The sequence below is a fragment of the Hibiscus syriacus genome, unplaced genomic scaffold (assembly GCF_006381635.1).
Source record: "Hibiscus syriacus cultivar Baekdansim isolate YM2019G1 unplaced genomic scaffold, ASM638163v2 tig00110384_pilon, whole genome shotgun sequence".
NCBI classification, from domain to species: domain Eukaryota; kingdom Viridiplantae; phylum Streptophyta; class Magnoliopsida; order Malvales; family Malvaceae; genus Hibiscus; species Hibiscus syriacus.
Genome location: NW_024062715.1, coordinates 6,400,407 through 6,425,712, shown reverse-complemented (window position 1 = coordinate 6,425,712; position 25,306 = coordinate 6,400,407). Strand labels below are relative to the sequence as shown.

At 35.3% G+C, this 25,306-nt stretch overlaps 1 pseudogene; it reads left to right on the top strand.

Annotated features, from left to right (window-relative positions):
• The first annotated feature begins 1,620 nt into the window (after nt 1-1,620).
• On the top strand, nt 1,621-25,306 carry LOC120122245 (annotated as a pseudogene).

The following is a 25,306-nucleotide window of genomic DNA, read 5'->3' as shown; positions in this document are numbered from 1 at the left end:
TTTTAGTTTGAGTTTTGCAAACTTTTTCTCATTAATTTCATAAATCATAATATTTGATCACTTTCGTTTTTATTTAGCTAAGATATGATCACTGAAAGCTAATTGACGTTAAACCTTTAACGGATTGCAAATATGACATGTTAAAAGAATAATTTATTTTTTATTAACATATCATGTCAATAATCCGTTATAGGTCTAATAACAGTTAACTTTAGTTATCATATTTTAATTAAATAGCAATGAAAGTGATCACATATTAATATGTTTTTTGAAATCAACGAAGAAAAATTTACAAAACTAAAACAAAAGTAATCAATTAGGTAATCTACCTTGTAATAAAATATTTTTCTTTTATCTTTTTTAAATTCATACTATGCTAAGCGGGAGAGTGTTCAAAACGTTATACCGCCCAACCCAACCATTGGACGAACTTAAAAACTTTCCCTTCTTCATTGGGCAGTTTCTTTTTCTCTACTATGTTCTGTTCTGTACAGTTCATTGCTTGTTTGTTCAGTAACAGATTAGAGGCAGGTACGTTAATGTTAGTGATGCTCTTTATGCTTTCACTATTCAATATTATTGGAGTACGAGACTGCTGTAAAATCTTGAGTTTATTTGCATTCATATTACTGGAAAGCAAAATCACAATTATAGAGCCGTGAAGAGTCATGAGGGAGCTATGAGCCACCGGCTGTATTGGATAATATATTGTCTGCTACTCCCCACTTGATCCACTCAAATTTCACCATGAAAATGACTTGCTTCAGTGTTTGTTTCTAAAATTTCCTCTTTTATTCTTTCCTTTTCATCCTCCCCAAGAAATTTGGCATTGATAAGTTTGGCTGGAAAAAAAAAGGAATCTTCTGGGTTATATTTATCCATTCCCATATATCAAATTGTCTGCTCTTTTATTTCCCATTATCACCATTATCACATTATTAGCAAAATGCTACTTTAATTTTTAGCTCTACGAATTTCAGCAAAGCCCCACCATTGGTTGACAAAATTTTGGATATTTAGTCTGGTATAATTAAGACATACTTTGATGTATATTATCCCTACATTATTACTGCTGCAGATAATTTAATTTTTATGGCCCAGAAATAGAGACTGATGATGTCTTCCATTTCGTCGAATAAAACCCGCCAAAGCCTAAAGAAAAAGCCAAAAATTCCAATCATGTCAACCACCAAAAAGTTGGGTTTATACTGGTTTTTGCTTGGAATCACCTCTGCATTCGCTTCGTTCCATTAAGCAAACGGCTGGGAATCAAGTTTCAGCCTTTACCATGGCTCGGGTCCATAAAGATTTCTTTCCCTTTAATCTGTCAACAGCCTGATACTTGTGATTTAATTGGACAAACACCTATAAATTAGTTGGAAAAGCAACATTGGATTAAATGCTTTCCCTTGGTTCTTGCCCATATCTTATCTTGTTAATAAAACAGATACGTAGTCCTTAGACCAAAAGGCAAGATTTTTCTAGCAAGCTTGCCATTTTGTTCAATTTACAGTTTCTGTGTTTCTTTCACCTTTGGTTTGGTCCTGTTTTTCACTGTAAATCACTTTCCTCAGGAAACCGTAAGGTTTTAGTCCTACCCTTGAGTAATTTTCGTTCTTTTCGGAAACAAAAACTGGCCACTTGTTATTGATGTTGCTGTAGCTCTTAGCATGACAGGAGTTTTGGATTCTACTTAGCAAGGGAATTTGTGTGTGCTAGAAAAGTTTTTCATTGGAAGGTCGACAAATCTGATAACATGATACTGCTAATGGATTATTCTATCTGGATATGGCTATTAAGTTCAACCATATTTCAACTCTAAAACTAGGGTTCTTCTTGAATTTGCAACAGGATCTCATTTACAAAAGTTGCTGTATTTGCATTTAAAGGGTCTAATGGTTTAAGAGAATACTGATGGGAGAGAGAGGAAGTGGACTAGGGGTGTCTATGGGATATTTTTTTCCTGTAGATGAGTGGAGGAGGAGTGTTTTTATACACACAGAGCCTACATGCTAGTCAGAGTTCTTCTTGCTGCTTCAATTGCAGCTCTTGCAGTTAAGCGACTCAATGTCAAAAGCTCAAAGTCATCAAACCTTCAGGTACCCAACTTTTTAATTTTTTATCATTTTTAGAATCCCAGGACTAGGTATCAAATAGCTGTAGACCCTAATTTTTCCATTTTAAAAATTATTATTATTATAATTATTATTATAATAATAATTAAAAAAAATATATTATAGGCCCATTTACAAATTACAACTAGAGGGTCCATAAACAAATACAACAGGCCCAGATCCAAGTGGACCCAACCAGAACCGGCCCAACAATAACCCTAAATCCATTTAGGGTTTCTATTAGGGTTTCTACACCCTATCTACGTTGTCGTCGCCTTAGATCGAGGAAGCATTCCGCCGCTGATGCCAGGTGTTCCAACCAACCGCTGCCGACGCTCCAGTGCCACGCCAATGCCTCTCCGAAGGCCAGTTGCCCCTCCACGTCGCGTGCTCTAGAGTGAGTGACCACCATAGTTGGTTGACTCACCGAGGCTTTCACCCTTTAACCGGACCGAAGGGGACTTCGTGGTGGCCTATAATTATGGCCACCAAACCTGCAAAAGCAATAACACCAACGACAGCCACCAAGAACAACAAACAACAGGAGAAGAAAAAAAAACCTACAACAGCCAAATAAAGAAAGAGAGAGAAAAAGAGACTTACCATATCATCGGAGCCCCTACAAGTCACCGGAGAACCAAAACGTCGAAGGGAACAATCCTAGATCTACGACGTTTGGTAAGTTTTTAGGCTAAAACAACCTTAGATCGAACTTTAGAGTAAACAGAGCTTCGATTTGGGGGTAATTTGTAAATTCCGTCCACTGTTGATCGCCACCGAAGTACGATGGTCGGCGGCTGCCGAATTCCCTCCGGCGAGGGAAATATAGAGAGAGACGAGAGAGTGATATTTCTCTCGTTTTAGAGAGAAGAAGAACAAAGGAAGAAATGAGAAAAATGGCTCCAAAGGGTCGGTTAAAAGAGTATTTAAACCCCTCCCCAAACGACGTCGTTTTGGGGAGAGTACCTGTGTAATTTCCTGCATGGGAAAACCTCGTCCGCAGTCACTCCAAGTTTGTATTCTTTACAAATTAGTCACTGCAATCAACTTCTAATTATTTCAATTTAATTTACATTTTATTTATTTATAATTAGTCATTACATGTATTTTATATATATTTAGGGTAAAATAATATATTTAGTCCCTATGGTTTTTATAATTTTTATTTTACCCGAATTAATATTTATGGTAAAATTACATTGTTAATACTTATATTCTATAATATTTTGAATTATGTCCATTAATTTAGATATTTTACATTTTAATCCTATAGTTTAATTTTATTTTTTTAGTCCCTGTTTAATTGTATTTTAATATAATTTATTTTTTATTATCCTTTTAATTCAATATGTTCAAATTATTAATTATTATTTATTTGTATATATATTTGATTGAATAATAATGTTTATTTATTTTTAAATATTAAGAAAGGGCGGTCTTAAAATAACTAGACGTCCTATTCTGATATTTTAAAAAATAAATAATATCTTATTTATATATATATATATATATATTTACTTCATTTTTATTATTTTTAAGAAAAATTATATATTCTTCTTAATATTTATTTATTTTTAATATCAAAGAAATAGGTTGTCTTAAAGCAACTAGATGTCATTTCTAATATTTTTAATAAAATATTATATTTAATTTAGTTTATTTAAATTATTTTTCTTATCATATTTTTTAATATTTATTTATTTTAAGAAAGGGATTGTCTTAAAATAATTAGATGTCATTTTCTGATATTTTTAAATAAATAAATGTCCTATTTACAAAATCCTAAATATATGTATATGTATATATATTTAATATTTTTCCTTAAAAATATCAGATTGAATTTGAAATAGAGGATCAAATAAATTTATATTCGAATTCTTAAATTATATTATTAGAGATAATTTATAATCGACAGGGACCAATCTTGGGCGTTGTGGAGTTCTAATTCTTCCCCAAATGTAACCGACCACGAATCCTTTTTTATTAATAAAAAGAATGAATTTTTTGTTATAAATGCATACTGATTTATCTTTTAAAATAGTTTTTTCTTAAAAACTCTTTTAAAAGATGATTTTTAGGTATTCGACTTACCTTACCCAAAAGGTCGATGGTGACTCCAAAACATTTCATTAAAACTATTCATTTATTCAAAATTATTTTTCTGCCAAGGAAATTTCGTGCCCGGGCGAAAACCGGTTACGACAACAGCGTTCCGAAAACGTGATAGTGGCCGTGATATTGCGGTCGCGCCACCATCCGAAACTGATTTTCATGATTTTTGCGGTAGGTCACGGATTCACACCAATCTCGGTCGATTACGCCCGCAATTTATCGGGAAAAATGACGATTACGCCGATAACGGGACGCAACAACCGTGGGGCAGTTTTTTTTCCAGACAATGATGGGGGAGGAAGAGGGAGGCAAAACCAGAAAGATCAGGAAAGGGAGGAAGAAAGGTCGGGAAGGGGAGATTTATTTCTTTTTTTAATAATTTTTAAAATATAATTTTAAAGGATATTAATTTGAGATCCTTCACTTTTAGAATTTATAATTTAATCCCTAGTTTAAAATGTAAACTTTAATTTTATTTAATTTAGTCTTAATTTCAGTAATCTAAATTTATGCAATTTAAATTTTATAATTTTATTTTAATTATATTTATTTAGTCATTTTAGGGTAAGTTGTGCGACGTTTAAAAATATTCACAGCCGCGATACCCGTAATGACATCCGTTATGTCCGCAACCAGCCGCGATACCGTAATGACATCCGTTATGTCCGCAACCGTAATAAACGCGACGCGATCGAAAACATGACCGCAAACGCAATTTAAAACCCTTCCCAGGACATTATTTCAATTAGCAACACAAAGTGAAAGATTGAATGTTTTTCCGTTGATTGATTTTCCCATTATAGAAATATACTTTTTTCATGTTTTTTCTTCATAATGTTTTGTTAACTGATTCTCTCATGACATTGTAACTCAGAAAATGAGGACAACAAGAAGCAGTTTACATATTCTAACGATGGTCTCAAAGGAAAGGATGTAAGTTTATGTGTAACCTCTTCAATCATAATTACTACACAGAGTTCGCAATCGGGTCATTTCAGGTTAGGATTATATTCGGTTTAGGTTTGGGTCGGGTCGGGTCAGCTCGGGTTAGGGTTTAGCTTGGGTCTATTGAAATTTAATTTGGGTCGGGTATCGGGTCGTGTCAAAATCGGATCGATTGGTTTTCGGAATCAAAATCAGATCGGTTGGTTTTTGAGTCGGGTTAATATAGGATCGGTTGATTTCGAATCGGTTTGTTTCAGTTTGAGTCAATTCGAGTCGGTTTTGGTTCAGCTCAACCTTTAGATTTTCGGGTTAATTCGGGTTGATTTCCGTTTGTTTCAACCGTCATCACTCTTTGTTGTCACAATAATTGATGTTGCTCTTCATTACTTGTAATTCAAAAATTTTATGAAACTATATATTATCACATCCCAAATTCGAGGTTAGAAGTTTAATTTAAAATTTAAATTAATTGAATCAATAAATCTTTAAAATTCAAAATTGAAAATCAAATTATAATATTTGGAAGTATAAGAATAACTTTATAAATCCTAATAAATTTTAGGATTGATTGTAGTATTAACTCTCTATAATTTTTACTTTTATTATAACTATTATCATTTATCATATCTAAAAAAATACATTATATATATATATATATATATTAATTAATTTTTATATTATTATACTAAAACACATTATCTGTTTCCAATTCTCAATTCCAAATTAAAAAATTACGAACCCTAGAATTTTTTATATATTTTATATCTACATTCTAACACACCAAAAATTTCCCAAATTATTTTAATATAATTGAGTGTGACATGCAAAGATAATGAGTTTCACCAACATTGTATCAATATTTGATTTAGTTTGTCCCTTTATATCAGTTTTGAATGAGAAATTTTTATTTGACACTTATGTTCAAAATTTATTTCTTTTAAATTTAATTATAGTCAACTGTCTAAATAATGTGATTTAAAGTTATCACATATTAGAATTTTTGTTTGAATAGTTTTATTTATAATCTTTCATATCAAATAATGTTTTGAAAGATTTAGAAGTTATCGGATATAGAGATGATATTTTAACTGAGGAAAATTATATTGAACTACTAAACTATTACTAGAGGTGGTGATTAACTAGTTGTATAATATAAAATTAGTATAAAATATGTATCATTATACTATTTATTTAATTAATAAAAATAGATAATAATAATAATAATAATAATAATAATAAATAATTCATTCACTTAGACTCAATTATCGGGTTAAAATCGGGTCAAAGTTTGGATAGGATCGAATATGGGTAAATTAAATTCGGGTTGATTTCGGTTCATGTTATTTTTTGTTTAGGTTAATTTCGGTTCGGGTTGACTTCGGTTCGAGTTGACTTCGGTTCGGGTTGACTTCGGTTCAATTATAATTCGGATCGATTAAGATTAAATTCGGATTATTTCGAGTTTTTGATCAATTTTGGGTTATTATATTCGGGTCTATATTGGGTTTCGGGTCAGATAAATTGGTTCGGATAGTCAGGTGCTGGTCAAATTTGCCAGGTTTATTACTGCACAAGATTTGGTCTTTATTAATTATTTTCTACAAATGATTGAGATGTGATACATATTGCAGGGTGAGGTAGAAGAGGAGGTTAAATTGATTAGCAGCATATTTGATCGAGTTAATGCTAATCAATCAGATATTGGTGAAGAAGACTTTCTACTTGAATTTGAATACCTTCTCTCTAGGAAAATCGAATATCCGTTACCTATTAACTAGAATGAGAGGGCAGAGTAGGAAAAAATATATGAAACGGAGATAGCAAACGATACGAGTGAACTGGAAAGGTTGCGTAATTTAGTGAAGGAACTGGAGGAGAGGGAAGTAAATCTCAAGGGTGAATTGCTTGAGTATTATGGTTTAAAAGAGCAGGAATAAGATATTACTGAATTACAAAGGCAGCTCAAGATCAAGACGGTTGAAATCGACATGCTGAATATTACCATAAACTCTTTGCAGGCTGAGAGGAAGAAGCTTCAAGAAGAGACTGCTCATGGAGCTTCTATAAAGAAGGAGCTGGAGGTGGCAAGGAACAAAAAATCAAGGAGCTACAAAGGCAAATTCAGCTTGATGCTAACCAAACAATGTAAAGTCAAAAATTGAGGCTATAGGGGGCATCGTTTTGCATAGGTCAATTTTTTAATTAAAATATTTTTAGGTTAATTATATTTTAGCCACAAAATCATCCCAAAACATTTATTTCTTCCAATATTAAAGAGTTTAGAGAGCTTTCTTGTGAATAGTAAGTGTTTTGTAAACACCTGTAAATTTTCTCTCTTAGTAAAAGATCTGCAACAGTATGGAGACGTAGGCGTAATTGACTGGACTCCGTTATTAATTTCGGATATTATTTTTCCGCTTTTATTTCGCATTCTCACTAATCTGGTTATAGAGAAATTACTCGTTTATTTCCCAATAACTGGTATCAGAGCTTTTGGTTGTGAATTTTGTCAAATTTTTGCGAGGTTACTATTCATTATTATTCACGTCAATAGTAAATTTCGTGAATAGTAAAAATTTTGTCGACGATACGAATTTGTCGATGGAGGCGTTCTAATACACGATGGTTTGCAAGAATTGTCAGAAACGATCTAAACGAAGCCAGATTCGAGGGGGAGCGATGGCTGCAGACGAATGGAATATGAAAATTGAAAAGTTCGATGGTACTGACTTTGGCTTTTGGAAGATGCATATTGAAGATTTTCTATACCAGAAAAATCTATATCAACCTCTCTCATGAAAGCAACCAGAGAGCATGAAGAATGAAGACTGGGCTCTTCTCGACAGACAAGCCCTCGGAGTTATCCGACTGACGTTGTCCCGGAATATTGCTTTTAACATAGCAAAGGAAAAGACCACGGCAGGTCTTATGACGGCTCTCTCCAGTATGTATGAGAAGCCATCAGCCTCAAATAAAGTGCACTTGATGAGGCGATTATTCAATTTGCGGATGGCGGAAGGGGCATCAGTGGCTCAACACCTAAATGAACTCAACACAATCACAACCCAGTAGAGTTTCGTGGAAATTGAATTCGATGATGAAATTTGAGCTTTAATTCTCTTATCATCTCTACCAGACAGTTGGAATGCTACTGTTACAGCAGTCAGCAGCTCATCGGGAAATAGTAAATTGAAATTCGACGATGTTCGGGATCTGGTATTGAATGAAGAAATTCGACGGAGATAATCGGGTGAAGCATCAAGCTCCTCAACCTTGCACATGGAGTCTAGAGGGAGAACTTCAGAAAGAAATTTAAATCGTGACAGATCGAAATCTAGAACGGGAAAATCAAGAACGGGAAAGAAATATTTTACCTATTATAATTGTGGCAAGAAGGGTCACTTTAAAAGAGATTTTCGAGCACTGAAGAAAGATATCGGCGCACAAGAATCTGCCAACATGACAGAGGAGACATGTGATGCCATGATTTTAACCGTCAACAGTCCGATTGAATCGTGGATCTTGGATTCAGGGGCATCTTTCCACTCTACCCCATGCCAATAAATCATGGAGAACTATGTCAGTGGTGATTTTGGGAAGGTTCATCTAGCTGATGATGAAACCTTGAAGATCGTCGGAAAAGGATACATTCGATTAAAGTTGCCAAACCAGACCACCTGGATACTGAAAGGAGTGAGACATATTCCTGGCCTCAAAAGAAATTTGATTTCTATAGGACAACTTGATGGAGAAAGATATAGCACAACCTTTTCAGGCTGTGAATGGAAGATTACCAAAGGAGCACTCGTCATTGCTCGTGATAAGAAGACTGGTATTCTTTATGTAACCTCTAATTTAGAGAATATCATTACAGTAGCAGTAGCAGTAGCAGATGCTGATGGAAAATCAAACCTATGGCACCAAAGGCTTGGCCATATGAGCAAGAAAGGGATGAAGACACTTTTGTCAAAAGGGAAGTTGTCGGATCTAAAAATTGTAGATGTCGGACTATGTAAGGATTGCATCTTTGGAAAACAAAAGAAAGTAAGTTTTACAAAGCTTGACAAGACACCCAAGGCAGAAAAGTTAGAGTTGGTTCATACTGATGTATGGGGACTATCTCCAGTTCCATCCCTTGCAGGCTCACTATATTATGTCGCCTTCATTGATGATTCTACAAGGAAGGTGTGGGTTTATTTTCTGAAGAAGAAATCAGAAGTTTTTGATACCTTCAGAAAATGGAAGCCCATGGTAGAAAATGAGATTGGTTTGAAAGTCAAGCGGTTGAGGTCTGACAATAGAGGAGAGTACAAAAATAGTATATTCAGAGATTTTTGTGCAAACAATGGGATCAAGATGGAGACAACAGTTCCCATGACACCGCAGCAGAATGGCGTAGCAGAGCGTATGAACAAAACTCTGAATGAACTTGCTAGAAGCATGAGGATACATGTCGGATTGCCCAAATTACTATGGGCTGAAGCTATCAACACTGCAACTTACCTGATCAATCGTGGGCCCTCAGTTCCTTTGGATGGTGGAATACCAGAGGAAGTTTAGAGCAAGAAAGAAATAAACCTTTCACACTTAAGAGTGTTTGGTTGTATTTCTTATATACACATAAATTATTCTGAAAGAAGCAAACTTGATGCCAAGTCCAATAAATGCGTCTTTGTTGGTTATGGTGGTGATGAGTTCGGTTACCGGCTTTAGGACTACAAAAATCGAAAGATCATCAGAAGCAGAGATTTCATTTTCAATGAAAATATGATGTACAAAGACAGATCAACCATATAATCAAGTAGCTCCAATACCGAAGCTAAAACAAAGAAATTTACTGAGTTCGAGGAGATTTCTGGAAATGATGTTCAGATCAATCCTGAAGTAGTTCAAGAAGAACCACGCACACCATAACTGAGATGCTCCTCTAGAATTCCTAAACCAACCCAGCGGTATTCGTCTTCTTTGCACTATTTGTTGCTGACTGACAATGGTGAACCAGAGTGCTATGATGAAGCAATGCAGGTAGAGGATTCAGTCAAGTGGGAGTCTTCCATAAAAGATGAGATAGACTCGCTTATGTCAAATCAGACGTGGGAATTAGCTGAATTACCACCAGGTAAGAAAGCGCTCCATAACAAGTGGATTTACAGGATCAAAGAAGAGCACGATGGGAGCAAACGCTACAAAGCAAGATTAATTGTCAAAGGTTTTCAGCAAAAAGAAGGTATTGACTACAATGAAATTTTCTCTCCAGTCGTGAAACTGTCTACAATCCGATTGGTGTTGAAAATTGTAGCTGTAGAGAATCTACATCTTTAGCAGTTAGATGTGAAGACAGCTTTCCTTCATGGTGATTTGGAGGAAGAAATCTATATGAGGCAACCAGAAGGCTTCATAGAGGCAGGCAAGAAAAACCTGGTATGTAGGTTGAAGAAGAGCTTGTATGGTTTAAAACAAGCTCCTAGACAGTGGTACAAGAAGTTCGATAGCTTCATGAGTAACAGTGGTTTTACCATATACCAAGCATATCATTGTTGCTACATCAAAAAGTTCGACAACAACTTCATTATTTTATTGTTGTACGTTGATGACATGCTCGTTGCAGGTTCAGACATGCAAGAGATTATAAACTTGAAGCAAAAATTGTCGAAGCAGTTTGCAATGAAAGATCTGGGCGCTGCAAAGTAGATTCTTGGGATGAGAATTAAGAGAGGCACAAAGTCAGGGACTTTGATGTTATCACAGGTTGAGTACATCAACAAAGTACTCTCCAGGTTCAACATGCAAGATGCTAAACCAGTAAGTACACCTTTAGGTGTTCATTTTAGACTCTCCAAAGAACAATCACCAAAGACGGAAGAAAAAACGTCACATATGGTGAAGGTGTCGTATGCCTCAGCAATTGAAAGTCTGATGTATGCCATGGTTTGTACTAGACCAAATATTGCTCATGCAGTGGGAGCTGTTAGCAGGTACATGAATAATCCAGGTAAGGTACACTGGGAAGCTGTCAAATGGATCCTCAGATTTCTGCGGGGCACCACAAACAAAGTACTTTGTTTTAAAGGTGGAGATACAATACTAACAAGCTATGTAGATGCTGACTTAGCCGAAAATGTTGACATCAGAAGAAGCACTACATGGTATGTCTATACTCTAGGAGGAACCGCAGTGAGTTGGGTTTCTCAACTACAGAAGATAGTTGCTCTCTCCACAACTGAAGTAGAATTTGTCGCTGTTACAGAAGCCAGCAAGGAGATGATTTGGCTCCAAAGTTTCTTGGAAGAGTTAGGCAAGAAACAAGAAAACACTGTCTTGTATTGCGACAGTCAAAGTGTTATCCATCTAGCAAAGAATCCGTCTTTTCATTCCAAGACGAAGCACATACAATTATAATATCATTTTATCCAGTCTCTTCTAGAAGATGAGATTTTGAAACTTGAAAAGATTAGTGGAGCTCAAAATCTGGCAGACATGTTGTTGAGTTAATCGATTGACGAATATGGCCAAGAGGGGGGTGAATTGGCAAATAAAAATTTGGTGGATGCTTTTGCAGAAAATTGAAAGAAATTGCACAGCGATTTAGAGTGGTTTGACTTTATCAACCAAAGTCTACGTCCACTACCTTAGCTATCCACACTAAGGATTTTCCAACAAATTCACTAATTTGTTGTTTCTTTTGAGGCCAAAGAGATAACCTTACAACTCCCTCAAGAATATACCCCAATTCTTGAGAACACTCTTTTCTCAAAGAGAAATACAAATTTGCAAACTTACAAGAAAAACCTCACAAGGCAAATATGTTTGCACAATTCTAGAACAAAGAAAGAACACTCAAGAATAAATACAATTGAGCACAATAAGTGTTCCTGAAAGCAAAATGAATATTGAATGAAAAATAGGCTTGAAATGCTCAAACTTGAGGTTTGATGCTTTCTCTTTGATTCTCTCTTGATTCTAATTGCTTGATGTTTCTAGTTATTGATCAATGGCTTCTAAGCTTGCTTAAATACACCTTGAATCACTTCTGAACGTTGGGGATAATTAGAGAAAATAATATAGCCGTTTTAGTGTGAAAACAATTAATAAAACAGTTTGGAGCGTGTGGGGAATCGGTACCCCCTATGGGGAATCGGTTCCCTAAGTGTAAAATTCAAATATTTCGACCGTTATACAAGGGGGGAATCGGTACCCCCTGGGGGGAATCGGTTCCCTACGAGCATACTGGAATTCTCGGAGCCAAACCATTCAGGGGGGAATCGGTACCCCCTTGGGGGGGAATCGGTTCCCTCTGAGCAATCTGGAATTTTTGGCTTTGAAATGGTTCGAAATACTTTGTAAAATTATTTTGAAATTGTTTTAAGATTAAAACTTAATTTTACACTTTGAGTAAGGATTAAAAATGATCTTTGAAAGATTTGGAGTAATGTTTTGATATTCGAATAATTCTATCGAATATACTTAGAAAATCAATTGGAAAATCTTAAAATTCATTTAACTTAATTTGTTATATCAAAATATCAAAATGTTTTCAACAATCTCCCCCTTTTTGATATAACAAAAACATTTTAGTAATTTTAAGATTTTGAAATCAATCAATCAAGTTTTGAAATTACTCCCCCTTACTTTAACACTTCTCTCATTTATCATTTAGAAACACCTTTAACACTTCTCCCCCTTTTTGTTAAATCAAAAAGACATTTTAAAGAATTTAAACAAGGTTTTGAAATCATTTAGCCAATTGATTATATATAATATAAGCTGCTAAGATGACAAGCAAGAGAAACGTTAGCCATTAGTTTCATAATCAATATTCATAATTAATGTGAAATGGCAAAATTGGTCATATATCTAATCATGAAGTAAATGATGCAATAATGAATAAATTTAATCACACCAAATAGATAATTTCTAACCATTCATGAATCCAAACAAATTCAAAGTCAATCAATCCACAAATTCAAACATTCCAAAATATTCAAAATGCTAAAATAACAAGTTTGGAGTTCAAAGCAAAACATTGAATCACATATCCGGATCAGGAGGAGGAAAACGAGCTCGTATAGCGGCCATTTCGTTAGTGAGGTCATTAATACGTGCATTGGTTGCTTCATTATTTGCACGCATTTCCCGAAGAATTTCTAATTGTTGAGCTCCCATTGTGGATAAATGGGACTCTATAGAAGTAAAGCGCGAATCCATAGTAGCGTATCAAAAATCGAATGTCTCCGTAAAGGATTGGAAATATGGAGGCATTGGATGCGTTTGTTGTGCTTGCTCCTCGGGCTGCTCATGTTCATCTTCGGCTTCATCGATGTCTCGCATTAATTGCTCAAGCTCGAGATCTTCGTCAGCTTCGGGTGGAGCTTGTGAAGAACTAGCTCCCGGAGTATTTGCAGAAGATCGAACCCATTCACCGGTTTCCTTATCCTTAATCCATCCCGCTCTCGTTAAGGAAAGAAGGTTAATTTGTTTCTTAAGAGGAAAACGGCATCTAGACCGACTCTAAGCCCAGCTTTGGAAAACAGATTACTCAAAATACAACCGTAAACAAGAGATGAACAGAGTTTTTTGTTAGGAACAAGATTTACGGTTTCAACAATTTCAACAAAAATAATCTGAGGCAGGTTGATTTTAATATTGTTTTCGAAACAATGTAACCACCAAAGATCTAAGGCTCTAAGAGTAGAATAACGACCTCCGGATGGTCGAAACCACCAAGAAATCATTAGATGAAGAAAACGTTCATGAAGGTCTAGGACACTTGCACTATCCCTTCTTTTATAATGAGATCCTAAAACCTGTTTTTCATTTGAAATCCTATCATTATCTAATCCGAATATATTGGCTATGTAAGCCGAGTCAATATATAAGAATTGTCCTAGAAGGTAGGAACGAATTCCTATGGTTTCGATTTCAGTTTGGTTTTTAACACAAACGGCATTAGAATAGAAAATACGAACAAGTTGATGGTAAACGATGGGTTCAAGGTCAAAGAGTTTATCAAATTTCCACTCTTGTAAAAGAGGAAGATATTTAAAATTGATAGCTAACATAGTTTGACGAGAAGGAATACGTTCTTCCCGGATTTTGTAAGAGTCGAAATATTGATAATACAAAAAACGATGATTTCTAGGATCAGGATGATTGAAACACGAATTTTGGATAGTCAAATTAGGATCAATAGGATTAGGATTAGAAATTGGAATAGATGGAGAATTTGGAGGTGGATTTGGTTGACGGTGTGAACGACTAGATGAAGACCTAGCACGTTTAGGATTGGACATGGTTTAGGAAATCGGAATAGAATTGATAACCTGCAATTTAGAAAACACATGTATGCAATTCAATCAATCCCACAACTCAATTGAGTCCTCAATATTTCAAGGTTCTCTAAATCAATCCTAATGGGCAAAGTTTTTGAAAAACTTTTGAAAAATATGGTTTTGAGAAACAATATATGTATAGTTTTCATAACAACAACATAATTTAATCAAAACACAATAATTTGAAAATTAACATTTTTTTTAATTTCGAAAATTTAAAAAAAAATTGGAAAATTCTTGTGTTTTTGATGAAATTGGTTGTAATATCTAGTTTCTAATCACTAAACAATTAATGCTCGATCTAAAGTTCATCCTAGAACTAATTAAAACAAGTCCTATGTTCAAAATCAATAAAATAAGGAGTTTAGAAAATTTTACCTTGAAGGATGAGATTGAGTGGATTTTGATGTTGTTTACACGATTTTAATGATGATTGCAAGTTTAGGAGATGATATTTAAAGTGAATTTCGATTAAAATCGATGATTTGAGGCAAGAATGGAGATAGGGAGAGAGTTGAGAGGGAACGGCGGAAGAGAGAAAAAGGGTTTTGAACAAAAATAAGGGTTATGCCCGTGTATAACCAAAACCCCAGGGGGTATCGATTCCCCTGTGGGGGGGAATCGGTTCCCCTTCAAAGGGGGAATCGGTTCCCTCAAGGGGGATCGATTCCCTCTGCACCAAAATGCTAAAATCCGATTTTAAACACCCAAAATGCTAAATTAATTTCCTCTAGTGGTATTGACAACTCATATATTGAAAATTAATCATGTTCAAACAATTCAATTAATCTTTTAACGATATTTGAACATAAAATTAATTTTTTTTATCAAGAATCATAAACTCCCCCTAACTAATAGCAATGAATGCAATCAAAAATTACTATTATAAACATTTTTCATTTATTAAAAGTGCTAAAATTATTTTAAACACTCAGTGAAGATAGATTGGTCAAACCTAATTCTCTCCTAAGTGTCCAAAATCGTTCCTTGTCTAAAGGTTTTGTAAAGATATCCGCTAATTGGTGCAAAGTATCAACAAATTCTAGAACTACATCTTCCTTAGTGACATGGTCTCTAATGAAGTGATGTCTTATTTCAATGTGCTTAGTTCTAGAGTGTTGGATGGGATTTTTAGTGAGACAAATAACACTAGTATTGTCACACTTGATAGGAATGGTACCTACTTCAATTCCATAATCAAAAAGTTGTTGTTTCATCCATAAAACTTGTGTACAGCAACTACCAGCTGAAATGTATTCGGCTTCAGTGGTAGATAATGTAACATAATTTTGTTTCTTTGAAAACCAAGAAATTAACATATTTCCAAGGAATTGGCAAGTACCGGAGGTGTTTTTCCTATCTAATTTGCATCTTCCATAATCCGCATCAGAAAAAGCATGCAAGCTAAAGCTAGAGTCTCTAGGATACCAAAGTCCTAAAATAGGAGTGTCCTTAAGGTATCTAAAGATTCTCTTAACAGCTAGTAAATGTGATTCCTTAGGGCATGATTGAAATCTAGCACATAAGCAAACACTAAACATAATGTATGGTCTACTTGCAGTTAGATAAAGTAGAGATCCAATCATTGACCTATATAATTTAACATCTACACATTTACCTCCTTCATCTAAGTCAAGCTTTGTTGAAGAGCTCATTGGAGTGTCATGAGGTTTCCCATTTTCCAGTCCAAACTTCTTGAGCATATCTTTGACATACTTAGCTTGATTGATGAAGATGCCATCTTTTCTTTGCTTGATTTGGAGTCCCAAGAAAAATGAGAGCTCCCCCATCATGCTCATCTCAAACTCACTTTGCATTAGCTTAGAAAATTCTTGGCAAAGAACATCATTAGTAGAACCAAATATTATATCATCAACATAAATTTGAACTACTAATAAATCTTTACCTTTATGCTTCAAAAACAATGTAGTGTCAACCTTCCCTTTTAAAAAAACCTTTTTCAATTAAAAAATTTGACAATCTTTCATACCAAGCTCTAGGAGCTTGCTTTAAACCATAAAGTGCTTTTGTCAATTTTAAAACATGATCCAAAAAATTTGAATCTTCAAAACCTGGAGGTTGTTCCACATACACTTCTTCTTTTATAAAACCATTTAAAAATGCACTTTTAACATCCATTTGATATAATTTAAATTCATTGAAACATGCAAATGCTAATAACATTCTAATTGCTTCCATCCTAGCTACGGGAGCGTATGTTTCATCATAGTCTATGCCCTCTTCTTGAGTATACCCTTGAGCAACAAGTCTAGCCTTGTTTCTCACTATATTATCACTCTCATCAAGCTTATTCCTAAATACCCATCTAGTACCTACATTAGATTTATTACTAGGCCTTTCAACTAATGTCCATACTTTACTTCTCTCAAATTGATTTAACTCTTCTTGCATAGCCATAATCCAATGTTCATCATTTAATGCTTCTTTAATATTCTTAGGCTCTATGCATGAGATAAATGCAACATAATTACAAATATTTCTAAGAGAAGATCGAGTTGTTACCCCTTTTGATGGATCACCTATAATTTCACCATCCTTGACATAGTTGTACTCTCTTGGATAAGATACTTCCCTTTCTTCAATGGTTGGATTCTCAAGAGGATCATGAGTTTCCTCATTTTTTGTTTCTTCCTTTGATGATGGGTCTCCAACGTCATATCTAACATCATTTGTATTTATAACACCTACATCATTATTCACACAAGAATCCTTCCTCGGAAGGGGATTATCATCGAAAACAACATGTATAGACTCTTCTACAACTAAAGTTCTTTATTAAATACACGATAGGCTTAGAATTTAAGGAATAACCCAGAAAAATTCCTTCATCACTTTTAGCATTAAATTTGCCAAGGTTTTCTTTACCGTTGTTTAAAACAAAACATTTACATCCAAAAGGATGAAAATAACTAATGTTAGGCTTTTTATTTTTGAAAATTTCATATGGATTTTTCTTTAAAATTGGCCTAATCATTACTCGATTTACAACATAACAAGCGGTATTTGTGGCTTCCGCCCAAAAATATTTTGGCAAATTATTTTCACAAAGCATGGTTCTAGCCATTTCTTCTAAAGTTCGATTTTTCCTCTCAACAACTCCATTTTGTTGAGGGGTTCTAGGTGCTGAAAAATTATGGCTAATACCGTTAGAGTTAAAACATTCAGTAAATCTAAGATTTTCAAATTCAGTTCCATGATCACTCCTAACACTAGTTATAGAGTAACCTTTTTCATTTTGGATTACTTTTGAAAATGTGATGAATTGTTCTAATGCTTCATCTTTAGTATTTAAAAATAGAACCCAAGTATATCTAGAATAGTCATCTACCAAGACAAATGTATATTGTTTTCCACCCAAGCTAGTAGTTCTAGTTGGCCCAAAAAGATCTAAATGGATCAATTGTAAAACTCTACTAGTTGATACATCATTAATGGATTTAAAAGAAACTCGCTTTTGTTTTCCTTTAGCACAAGCATCACAGATTTTATCATTATCAAATTTAAGCTTAGGCAACCCTCTTACTAGGTCTCCTTGAATTAACTGTTGCAAAACACTCATACTAGCATGTCCTAGTCTTCTATGACATAACCAACTATCATGTTCATCCTTAGCAACTAGGCATAAATTAGTCATATCAAAAGAATCTAAATGCACCATGTATATGTTCCCTATTCTATGACCAACAAGCATAATCTGATTAGATGCAATGTCAATGACTTTACAACCATTAATTTCAAATAAGACATTGAATCCTTTATCGCATAATTGACTAATACTCAATAGATTATGCTTTAATCCATTCACATATAAAACATTTTTAATTTGTATGGAAGAGGTATTACCTATTGTACCAATACCTTCAATGTGACCTTTTGAATTGTCTCCAAAAGTCACTTCTCCTCCATTTTTGGCGTTAAGCTCAATGAACCGGCTTTTGTCTCCGGTCATGTGTCTTGAGCATCCACTATCAAGGTACCATGAATTTGAATTTGTTTGTAGCAATGCTCCTCTCCCTACAAACATAGATTAATTTTTGATTTTTGGTACCCAAATTCTTTTGGGTCCATATTCATTAGTTTCCAAAATCCTAGTCTCCTTAGGTATCCATTTGTGTAGAATATTTTTATCTTTAGTAGTAATGAGTTCTTTAGGAACCCACATACTTCTAACGATTTTTCCATTAGAGGTTCTTTGGGGACCTCTATGATTGTAGTTTCTAAAACTTTTTTAACAAAGTTGGATTTTGAATTTCCACCTTTTTAAAAATGTTTTGTTCCAACTTTATCAAAAGAAGTTTTAAGATCATCAATTTTCTTTTGATGATCATCATTGATCTTTGAAAGTAAATTTTGCAAATCTAAATTTTTCTTTTCAAACTCTTCTAGTTTGATTTGCAAATCTTTGATTTTACTTTCAAGATCGTTGTTGGTTTTGGATATGAGTTTGTTTTCATTTTCAATTTTGAAACATCATTTTTATATCTTAAAAATAATTTCTCATAATCCGAAGCCAACCCATTATATTTCTCTAATAACTCATCATAGGATAAATCATCAAAATCGGATGAGTTAGAGGTTACCTTAGAATCTTCCCCAAATGCCATCAAGCACAAGTTAACTACTTCTTGTTCCTCTTCATCGGAACTTTCTTCATCGCTCCATGTAGCCACATGAGCCTTGTGCTTATTCTTTGATTGACCCTTTTTCTTCAATTGTGGGAAATCATATTTAACATGCCCTGGATTTTTTCATTCGTAGCAAATGATTGGGTCCTTCTCTTTCGGTTCATTTTTGAGGCCTTCATTTCGTTTGAATTTTCTTCCTCGATAAGGTCTCATCATTTTTCTGAACCGTTTGGCAAACAATGCCATTTTCTCGTTATCGTCATCGTTATTCGAATCACTCTAATCTTTTGTGGATTTGAGAGCAACTCCAATGTTTTTCTTATTCTCCTTCTCCTTTGGTGTCTCGTCAATCTTGTCGAGGTCCACCTCATCTTCGAGCATCATTTCATGAGTGAGGAGTGACTCAATTAGCTCTTCAAGAGTTAAGGACGTTAAGTCCTTAGACTCGATGATTGCCGTCTTCTTTGATTGCCACGATTTTGGGAGGGAGTATACTAACTTCCTCACAAGCTTTTCATTTGAAATGATCTCTCCATATGATTTGAGACCATTGACAATTGTTGAAAATCTATCCGTCATAGCTTTGATATCTTCATTTGGTTTCATCCTGAAATTTTCATAGCTATGCGTTAGAATACTAATTTTAGATTTCTTTACCTCATCGGTACCTTCATGAGTGACTTTAAGTTTGTCCCATATTTCTTTGGCGGTTGTACACGATGAAACTCTTCCGTATTCATCTTGTCCAAGAGCAAAAAAAATGATATGGATGGCTTTGGAGTTGAGCTGGAACATTCTTGTCTCTCTTTCACTCCACAACCTTGGATGAGTGAGAGGTTTGATGTATCATTCTTCTACAGCATTCCATGCTCCCATGTCACTTGCTTGAATGAAGTACATCATTCTATTCTTCCAATAGGCATAGTTAGCTCCACTGAAGAAAGGAGGCTTGTTGACGGGCATCGAGTCGAGACCGGAGTCGAAGTTTGAAGCGGAGGCCATTGATGATTTTGATTATCGATATAACTCTTCCCGAATCGACTCAAGAGGCGATTAAACCTTCAAATGAGTTAGGCTCTGATGCCAATTGTTGAGTTAATCGATTGACGAATATGGCCAAGAGGGGGGTGAATTGGCAATTAAAAATTTGGTGGATGCTTTTGCAGAAAATTGAAAGAAATTGCACAGCGATTTAGAGTAGTTCGACTTTATCAACCAAAGTCTACGTCCACTACCTTAGCTATCCACACTAAGTATTTCCAACAAATTCACTAATTTGTTCTTTCTTTGAGGCCAAAGAGATAACCTTACAACTCCCTCAAGAATATACCCCAATTCTGAGAACACTCTTTTCTCAAAGAGAAATACAAATTTGCAAACTTACAAGAAAAACCTCACAAGGCAAATATGTTTGCACAATTCTAGAACAAAGAAAGAACACTCAAGAATAAATACAGTTGAGCACAATAAGTGTTCTTGAAAGCAAAATGAATATTGAATGAAAAATAGGCTTGAAATGCTCAAACTTGAGGTTTGATGCTTTCTCTTTGATTCTCTCTTGATTCTAATTGCTTGATGTTTCTAGTTATTGATCAATGGCTTCTAAGCTTGCTTAAATACACCTTGAATCACTTCTGAACGTTAGGGATAATTAGAGAAAATAATATAGCCGTTTTAGTGTGAAAACAATTAATAAAACAATTTGGAGCGTGTGGGGAATCGGTACCCCTATGGGGAATCGGTTCCCTAAGTGTAAAATTCAAATATTTCGACCGTTATACAAGGGGGGAATCGGTACCCCTGGGGGAATCGGTTCCCCCGAGCATACTGGAATTCTAGGAGCCAAACCATTCAGGGGGAATTGGTACCCCCTTGGGGGGGAATCGATTCCCTCTGAGCAATCTGGAATTTTTGGCTTTGAAATGGTTCGAAATACTTTGTAAAATTATTTTGAAATTATTTTAAGATTAAAACTTAATTTTACACTTTGAGTAAGGATTAAAAATGATCTTTGAAGATTTGGAGTAATGTTTTGATATTCGAATAATTCTATCGAATATACTTAGAAAATCAATTGGAAAATCTTAAAATTCATTTAACTTAATTTGTTATATCGAAATATCAAAATGTTTTCAACACATGTAACAAAGACTGTGACTACAGACAAACTAAAGTTGTGTTCAGCTTCAATTGGCATGCTAGAGTACAAGACCAGAAATGCTGCTGCATCGATTGAGGTGTGAAAACAGATTAAAATCAGTCTTCAAGTGAGAGATTGTAAAGTCAAAAATGGAGGCTATAGGGGGCACCGTTTTGCATGGGTTTTCAACAAACCCCAATTTTTAATTAAAATGTTTTTGGGTTAATTACATTTTAGCCATGCACACTTTAGGGTATTTATAAGATTAGTCTTAAGCTTCAACTATAAATACTCTAGCCCATTTAGCTTCAAAATCATCCCAAAACATTATTTCTTCCAATATTAAAGAGTTAGAGAGCTTTCTTGTGAGTAGTGAGTGTTTTGTAAACACCTGTAAATTTTCTCTCTTAGTAAAAGATTTGCAGCAGTCCGGAGACGTAGGCGTAATTGGTTGAACTCCGTTATCAATTTCGGGTATTATTTTTCCGCTTTTATTCGTATTCTCACTAATCTGGTTATAGGGAAATTACTTGTTTATTTCCTAACAAAACAAAAGCTCAGTTATTGTTCTCAAGCAACAAGTTTCTACTCTTCAAGCCAAAGAGCAAGAAGCCATCAACAATGATGCTAAGATTGATAAGAAATTGAAAGCTTTGAAGGAGTTGGAAATTGAAGTTGTGGAGATTAGGAGAAAGAATAAAGAGCTCCAACATGAAAAGAGGGAGTTAACCGTTAAACCGGATGCCGCTTAAACGAAATAGCCTCCCTTTCCAACTGACGGAGGTAAGTCCCATTAATCCCATGTATTGTATTCTGAACTCGTGTAAATGGTTCAGAGCCTTTAGTCTAACTGTGTAAGAATTTGCTGAGTGAGAGCAACATAAGAAATTGGAGATTGCCTGAAACTTACATTGTTGCATCTTAATTTTATTCATATAATTATTAGTGGAGTATTGTTGATGACATGTCCCTTTACAATTCTGAAGCATGAACCTTACAGAAAAAAAATTAAAAGAAAAGGTCAACAAGCTAGCAACATGGTTTAGAAGATTTTCAGAGAACGCTATGATACAGATCAGTCCTAGGCGGTGTGATCAGTAATAACATAAATGTTCTAGTGGTAGTTTGTGCTTATAGGTGATTCTTTTTTCTATTCTTATGCTATTGCAGACTGAAATTGCGGCCAGGGCAAGAGAAGAGGTCAGTGCTTTAAAACATGCAAATGAAGCAAGTGGAAGGACTTCAAATGAACAGATTTGGTGAAGCTGAAGAGCTAGTGTACCTTCGTTGGGTCAATGCAGCTTGAGATGTGAACTCCGTAATTACCAGACACCTGGAGGAAAAATATCGGCTCGTGATCTCAATAAAAGTTTGAGCCCCAAGTCCAAGAGAAGGCTAAAGGTTACTTTAGAATATGCTGGTTCAGAACGTGGGCAAGGCGACACAGATCTTGAAAGCAACTACTCTCATCCATCTTATCCGGAAGTGAGGATTTTGATAATGCTTCCATTGACAGTTCCAACAGTAGATATAACAGTCTCAGTAAGAGACCTGGCTTAATCCAAAAACTGAAGAAATGGGGCAAGACCAAAGATGATTTGACTGCCTTTTCATCACCTGCCAGATCCTTCTCTGGTGGCTCTCCAAGCAGGACTAGCTTGAGCCTCCGCAATCGGGGTCCATTGGAATCACTTATCCTAAGGAATGCAGGTGATGGTGTTGCAATCACAACTTTTGGTAAAATGGAGCAGGAACTCGCTGATTCTGTCGCAGCATCATTCCACTTGATGTCTAAATCAGTAGATGGAATTCTAGAGGAAAAATATCCTGCTTATAAGGACCGCCATATGTTGTTCATGGAGAGGGAGAAACAAATTAAGAATAAAGCAGAATAAGCAAGGGCAGAGAAGTTCGGCGAGAAATCAAACTTCGAGTATAGGGCAAAAGCATCTGTAACTATACCACCAAAACTTGCTCAAATAAAGGAGAAGACTATTGTTTCTACCGACTCAAGTGAGCAATCCAATGATGATAAGACTGTAGACTCACAAATATAAGCAAGACAAAACTTGCTCGCATTGAAAAGAGAGCACCTAGGGTGTCCAGACCACCACCAAAGCCATCCAGTGGAGCTTTTGATGGCACAAATACAACTACAACAGGACAACCTCCTGCTCCACCTCCACTGCCCGGTGCACCACCACCACCACCGCTACCTCCTGGTGGATGATCACCTCCTCCTTCAGGAAGTCTACCTAGAGGGGCAGTCAGTGGTGATAAAGTTCACCGAGCTCCTGAACTTGTTGAATTTTATCAGACATTGATGAAACGGGGGCAAAGAAGGACACTTCAAGTTTGATTTCTACAACGTCTAATACATCAGATGCTAGGAGAAACATGATTGGAGAGATAGAGAATAGATCGTCATTCCTGTTAGCTGTATGTTGAAGTTTTTCTTTGCTTTCATTTATCTGCTTATCTTCAGATCAAGTGTAGGTTTTCTTTAACCGAAATTAACATTTAAAATACGAGATCGAATGAATTCATCAGGTAAAAGCTGATGTGGAAACTCAAGGTGACTTTGTTGAGTCCTTGGCAACTGAAGTTCGAGCAACTTCATTCAACAACATAGAAGACCTGGTGGCTTTTGTAAATTGGCTAGATGAGGAACTTTCCTTGGTATGGAATAAAATATTAATGATTATAATAATATATTTCTTTCAGAGGTGTTCATAGTTGAATTTGAAAGAGATCTTATTGCACGAAAGAAGCATTGATTTTGAGGTAATATGGCAGAAGATGCATCTTGGGAAGTAAACCATGGGTCTAAGACACACTAGATTTTGCTCTATCTTCAGATCTATTTTACCGGTCACCATGAAAGGCTAATGTCATTGCTTTAACTCATATTGTGTGCAAGATGTACTTAGTCTACGAACCTGTTGTCATTTTCAACAGATAGAAATTGTCTCCCTAGTGTGTACGTTATTTGCTGAATAATCTTTCTGCACCCATCTAGGTTGATGAACGAGCAGTCTCAAGCACTTCGATTGACCTGAAGGAAAGGCCGATGCATAAGAGAGGCAGCTTTCGAATACCAGGACCTAGTGAAGTTGGAGAAGCAGGCCTCTTCCTTTGTTGATGATCCAAACCTTCCATGTGAAGCTGCTCTAAAGAAGATGTACAGGTTGCTTGAAAGTAAGTATAAAAACCTAACTAGGATAGCATTTCAGTATTAACTAAGAAACTCTAAGGATGATAGAGATGCACTTTGTCATATTCTAATTTCCTATTTCCTATTTTGTTTCTTCAGATTGAACAAAGTGTATATGCGCTCTTGCGTACAAGAGACATGGCTGTTTCACGATACAGGGAGTTCGGATCCTGTCAATTGGTTATTAGATTCTGGGATTGGTTAGCAAGTTATGGACCATAACAATAAACTAAAAGTATGCTTTGGTAATTCATGCAATTGTGGTTTTATACATGGAACTTTCCCTCTGGTAAATAATATGATACATGGAACAACTCCATTAGTGGCTCGCTGTACAATGAATTGATGATGTAATCGCAAGCACGAATGAATACCACGACAAATAGAAATTAGTATGCATATTTTTCCTGATATACTTTATGTTTTCTTATGCATATTGCAGATCAAGCTTCATCTGTACAATTGGCAAGGAAATACATGAAACGTGTAGCATCAGAACTGATGCATTGAGTGGACCTGAGAAAGAACCAACAGAGAGCTTACACTTCTGCAAGGGGTCCGTTCCGCGTACCGTGTTCATCAGGTATTTTAACTTTGCACTTGGTTCCCCTCATTTAAGATGTCTGGTTTAACGTCTTTAACAGAAATTCTGATCAAAGGAATTACTCGTACCACTTCAAGTAATGGTGTTTGAATATTTTCTGCCAGTTTGCGGTGGTTTTGACGCGGAAAGCATGAAGGCTTTCGAAGAACTTAAGAGCCGAGTACATAATACAAATGGAGAAGAGAATAAGGGGCAGGCATGA